Source organism: Carassius auratus, unplaced genomic scaffold, assembly GCF_003368295.1.
Source record: "Carassius auratus strain Wakin unplaced genomic scaffold, ASM336829v1 scaf_tig00215149, whole genome shotgun sequence".
NCBI classification, from domain to species: Eukaryota; Metazoa; Chordata; class Actinopteri; order Cypriniformes; family Cyprinidae; genus Carassius; species Carassius auratus.
This window is the reverse complement of record NW_020527952.1, coordinates 1-6,027: the sequence shown is the minus strand read 5'-3', so window position 1 is coordinate 6,027 and position 6,027 is coordinate 1. Positions and strand designations below refer to the sequence as shown.

General features: G+C 34.3%; 1 long non-coding RNA gene across 2 annotated transcripts; it reads right to left on the bottom strand.

The window, feature by feature from the left end:
- Positions 1–1,970: 1,970 nt before the first annotated feature.
- LOC113093805 (uncharacterized) lies at positions 1,971–5,951 on the bottom strand. Of its 2 annotated transcripts, XR_003287907.1 has the most exons (6): positions 5,646–5,951; positions 4,944–5,009; positions 4,472–4,571; positions 3,913–3,981; positions 3,138–3,204; positions 1,971–2,129 (listed from the first exon to the last, which is right to left on the bottom strand). It is a non-coding gene; the product is annotated as an uncharacterized LOC113093805 (long non-coding RNA). The 2 variants fall into 2 exon arrangements; XR_003287906.1 differs by lacking the exon at positions 4,944–5,009 and having other exon boundaries at positions 5,646–5,842.
- Between the last annotated feature and the right edge of the window lie 76 nt (positions 5,952–6,027).

Below are 6,027 nucleotides of genomic sequence, written 5' to 3'. Positions count from 1 at the left end.
GCTGTGGTTTATGGGAAATGCAGTTCGGACAGACACATGCGTTAGGTACCTTAGGTACTGACGTCAGCTTGTAAGCCAACCGGCCGTGGAATTCAGATCGGTGGTTATGAACTGAAATAAGGCCTGTGGCAAACATTACGTGAAGAGATTTTAATGTAGTGTCCTAGAAGATAAACTACATAGTCGATAGATCAAACATGAACTCTGAATTTAACCACAGACCTTATTTTTCCTCATAATAACATAATAATAGTAACATTAATTACACGTATTTCTTAAATGGCATGTTGGATAAATTACAAGGGAGGGAGATATTCATTCTGAAATGTATAGATCTATATAAAAACTTTATATCAGATTCATGATCGTAACCAATAAACCAGACCCCACATGCTCCTAGTTCAACATCCTTTTTGGTCCTGTAATAATCAGATTTAAATACTGATTGTATTTTTTCTAGAACTTAACAGGTAAACACAGCAATATCACTGCAAAATTCTTAAACAACAACAACAACATATACAGTTATATTCCCCCCACATATAGGAACTAAAACAATTATACTACTATTACTAACAACCAAGAGACTTCAATTCAGTATTTTATTTGAAATGTTAGTATATGTGTTAAGAAAGTGAAAATAACACCTCCTTGAGGAGGTTCATATCCATGGAAAGTTGAACCATTCATTCATAAATCTCAAACAAAATGGTCATGCCTCATTGCTCCTGATTATCACAAATAATTAAATAATTAGATATGAGAACACTGCTGTGGTGGATTCTAGTTTGACTTCACATTTTATGCAGACTTCTTGGTCACCTTCCAAAACTGCAGAAGCATACAAAAATTCATAACTAAAATGTTAACAGTTATTTTTAGATGTTGATGTTTTAGGGTCTGTATACCATAACTAACAGCTTGGGTATTGCTCAACAATTTGGTCCCATGAAAACAGAATTAAATAAAGCAAAAAGCAAAAAAAAAAAAAGGTAGTAATACAGGCATAGGCTACGATTTAGTATTAATAACCCATGAAAAAAAAGCATTCCTGCCTAAAAACCAGCAAAAAATCTTAAATGTAGGTTTTTTCAAAAATTACAGCTATTTAAAAAATCTGGATGTACAAATGCATAGTCATTTGAAGGTCTCACACAGAAATGTATGTACATGCCCACATACACAGATTTAATCTTTCCACAAAAGTTAAAATACAAAGCAATAACTATAAAAGTATAGAAAAAAATGACAACACATTCTGACACAACACCATGTCATAATTTCTAAACCACCTTTACATGATGCCAAAAAAAGCTGAATCAGATTACATTTAAGTAAAATCAACAGCTCTTAATGCAAAAGGCCTCTCCATCAACAACCCTGAAGTGTTAATTTAAAAGAGCAAATAGAAGACTGAAAAAACTGTAAATGTTGTGATAATGGAACAGCTGTGCCAAGATCATACTACATTATAACAAGTAGAGCTTGCTTTTAAGCTCACAATGAAATGATGCGTTCAATTTCTTACCCTGATAAATGCTTATGTGTCAACAAAACATTCACTGATTAAAGTAAAATGTGCAAAATTTAAGACAGGGCTTGGTCTGTATTAACAATACTGGTTGTATGAAATCATCAGAGCTCAATAACGCTCCCTTCATGTTTTACAGAAAGCCTGGCAGCATTGAGCTCATTTCATTACGGAGGGCCATCGCAAACATTCGCCGGCTCAGACACTTCCAACATTTTTAAATATGAGAGCCACATCAGTGCTACTGGAAAGTGTGCATTGTGTCATTTCCCATAATCCTGGCATACCACAAATCATAATTTCCTTCCAAGTGCTATGAAAATAAAAACTAGTGTATATAGTGAAGACAGAGGCTTGTGGTTTGGAATGTGTCCCTCTTGTTTATAGAACAGTTTTTTGTGTCTGCACACTATAACCCAGCTAACCACTTAAACCTCTATTCATCCGCTTATGACATATTCTTTCTTTAACCCCTTGTGGTCCACTGAATCTAGCTGTGGTCACTTCTTGCCGCTTGTTCCATTGATTGTTTTGTTTTTTCCAGAGCCTCCTTTTCTTCTCCTTGATGAAGTGGAATTACTACTGGAGTTCTTCTCTGCTAATAGTAGTGATTATGTAAGAATACATTTTGGTGTTAAATAAAGATTTAACCCAGATTAAATGCTATTAGATATTTGAGGGGTACATAAATCTCAAGCGGTCCTAATATGGTTTTAAAGGGATAGTTCGCCCAAAAATGAAATTTGATGTTTATCTGCCTACCCCCAGGGCATCCAAGATGTAGGTGACTTTGTTTCTTTAGTAGGCACACAAACTGAGATTTTTAACTAAAAATATTGAAGTCTGTCAGTCTTATAATGTTAGTGGATGGGAAACATGGCTAAAGCATACAATAAAACAAAACAAAATAACACACAAACAAAACTAAATGAAACCCCGCGGCTCGTGACGATACATTGATGTGTAAAGACACAAAACGATCTGTCTGTGCAAGAAACTGAAAGTATTTATAATGTTTTTACTTCTGATTCACAGAATGTGCAAACTGTTAGAGCTCTCCTAAGGCGTCCTCCTGAGTGCATTCTCAAGCAGGCATGTGAGGAATCTTCTTCTTCTTCTTTTATGATGGATCGCAGATTTATAAGTATATTAACACCACAGACCGATCGTTTTGTGTCTTTACACATCAGTGTATCATCACGAGCTGCAGGCTTTCATTTGGTTTTGTTTCTGGATGTTTTTTTAGTTGTCATTTTTTTATTGTATGTTTTAGTCGTGATTCCCATCCACTTATATTATAAGACTGACAGACTTAAGTAAAACGATTTCAGTAAAAAATCTCAGTTTGTGTTCAACAGAAGAAATAAAGTCACCTACATCTTGGATGCCCTGGGGGTAAGCAGATAAACATCAAAATATCATTTTTGGGTGAACAATCCCTTTAATATCATAGTACAATTATTTTATTTTTATTTTAATCTACAGGGAAGAAAATTTAAAAATACTGAAAGGAAATTGCCTGTCACAAATCTTCTTTAAACATTCAACTTCTAGATATTTACGGTCATTTGACAAACCCTCTAAAACAAATCAGATTGCATGTTACCTTTGGAAGTTTCAAGAATGTTGTCATACGTGTCAATAATGGTGCTGTCGTCACAGTCTGCAATGTTCTGTCAAAGTTAAGAGAGTTGTCATTTTATCAATATGTGAAGTCTACAGCACAAACCAGGAAAATAAATTCACACCAGAGCAAATTATTAACACCTCAATTGTGACTTTCTCCTCTGTGGTTCCCCCTTTATTATCACCAGAGGTCGCCATCACCTGAGTTGTGACTTTTCCCATCAAACTCCATTTCCCATCAGCCCGTACCAGACTTTGATTATGAGATCACCTGATGCTTGTTTATGGGACTACTTAAGCCTCTGCCTCACACCCACTCTTTGTGAAGTCTTGTTCTGCCCTGACTGACATTTCTGGGTGTTGTCATCTTCTCTTGTGGAGTCCTGTGTTTTGGATTCTTCGCTGACTGCCTTTTTGACTCTCCTGGCCTGTTTTTTTAAACTGTTGTTTACTCTACTTGCTGCCAGCCCCGATCACTCGCCTGTCTTGTTGTTCTGCCTTTGTCTCATCTCTGATAACCCTGTTACTGTTTATTGACCATTGCCTGTACGAATGTGTTTACTTTCATTAAAAGCTAATTCATAATTGCACTCTGCTTGGGATGAATCTAATGTAAATTCTGTCAAATTTTTAATGATCAGTTGACTGAACTAGATTTATATTCTTGCTGAAGAATCTACAGTTTTTAATTAAGGACCGTAGTATCTCTCAGTATATCAAGTTATTGTAACAGACAAATAAATATGGTCCTTTACCTTCAGTCTCCTCCCATAATTCTGCTCGTACCAAATCATTCCATACAGACAGAGTAAAGTAATAAAAGCCTGGAAGGTGGCAAGAGAAAGAGAGAGAATGTATGAGACTTCACCACACATAAAGTGGGATTCAAAATTCGTAGTATTTGGTCTATTTCCCTTGCACGTGATCCAGTAATTAGCTTTTTAAATAAAGTTGAATTTTAAACATTTCTGTACTTCTGAATATTTTAAATGAGATTTTGAATCTCAGATTTTCAATGTGGTTTTAGACTTTTGAATCCCCCACTGTATTTAGTTAATAGAAACACAGGTTTTAATCTGTAAACGTTCAGGGCAAACTACAGATGTATAAACAAACATAATCAACTGTTGAATAATAGTCAAAGTACAGCAATATTTGTTAAGGTTTGACTATCTGTTAAGAAAAACACTAAACACATCTCTAAAACAAATTTTATTTTAAAAAGATAGTAATATAAAAAAATAAATTCATGAATTATTTTGTATAAATTAATAAATATATAATAATAGTGATACTGTTTTCACCAAAACTCACCAAACACAAAAGCCAAAGGACAACATAAAGAACCTGTGTTTTAGAGAACAAGTCTTGTCCAAATTTGATACAAGCCAGAGCTTCCAGGAAAGCAATGGCCCTAAAAGGAAGAACAGAAGCACACACTCATAAATGCAATACCCGAAAAATTTAAATGTATGAATTTCGTTACATTGCATAAAATATATCAAACTAAGTGGTATTTTTTGTTTCGTTTCTATAAATAAGAAAAAAGCTTTCACACTTGTGGAAACACATGAGGGTGAGTAAATGACAATTTTAATTTATAGTTAAATTATCCCTTTAAGCGTTCAAAAGTATCAAATACTTTTAGCACCACGGAACATCTTTCAGGTTTTGTGAAACCATGTAAATAAACGCTCTTTCAATATAAAAAACAAATAAATAAACATAACTTTGTTTAATGCACAATGGCAAATCTCTATGAGCATTTTAGACTTGTAGCACTTACAAATACAAAAGTGAGGTTTGTTAACTCTAGTCATCAGACCTGGAGCTTAAAGCCAAGAGAAAATACCTGCATTGTTTGGAATAGAATGGAAAAAGTGAGATTGTCTGGTAAACAGGACACAAATCACCTGACTCTAACAAAACCAGCTGTGGCAGGATGGAACTAAACCTATGTATTATATGTCTGAGTATCTATATCACTGTATTTTCAGAAAATAAGTTCAAAAACAGACAGAATAATTTCATGACACAGTCTTTATGTAGAAGGGCTAAGTTCACCCAAAAATGAAAACGCTGTCATGTCTCTCAGAACCAGTGTAATTTTATTTGTACTGCGGAACACAGCAGAAAATATTTTAAAATGTTTTTGTTTACACACTGAAAGTGAGCGAGGTCCAAAACAACACTGGAGCCCCACTGACTTTCATTGTCAATGTAAGCTGCTCAAAATGTGCTCCACAAATGTGTTCCTTATGTTTCACACAATTCATACAGGTTTGGAATGCCATAAGTGTGAGTCAATTTTGACAAAAGTTTCATTTTTGAAGAACTAACCCTATAAGTCATCATCTGTTGCTGATTATAAGTCCCAAAACATCTAAACTGGAAAAACCACTGGCTTTACTATTAATATGACTCTACAAATCCTTATTTTGACAGATATTACATAGAACGTTTGCATTAGATAAATAAACATACTTACCCAAACACCCAACACTGTGTTCCTACTCTTTTGCACTGGGTGTCTGTTAGATATGCATAGTATTGCCTAAATGCAAATGATAAAAAAAAAATAATAATAATTCAACACCTCTGGCATAAAACATCAGCCAAACTTCACTATCCAAAATGAAAATATTAATTTAGAATGACTATATGGCTGGAAAAACAGCATTTCTGTGTTGATGTTTCTGGATCATCGGATCACACGCCACAATAAATAAAGCATTTCAATAAATAAATATAACTGGTTTTTGAAGAAATAGCATTCTCATTCTCAAAAGACTTTGCTTTAGTACATCAGATTTTGAAGAGATAATGATCCTGATCTCTAGATAAAAAAACGAGGCCAGAGCAAAAATAAA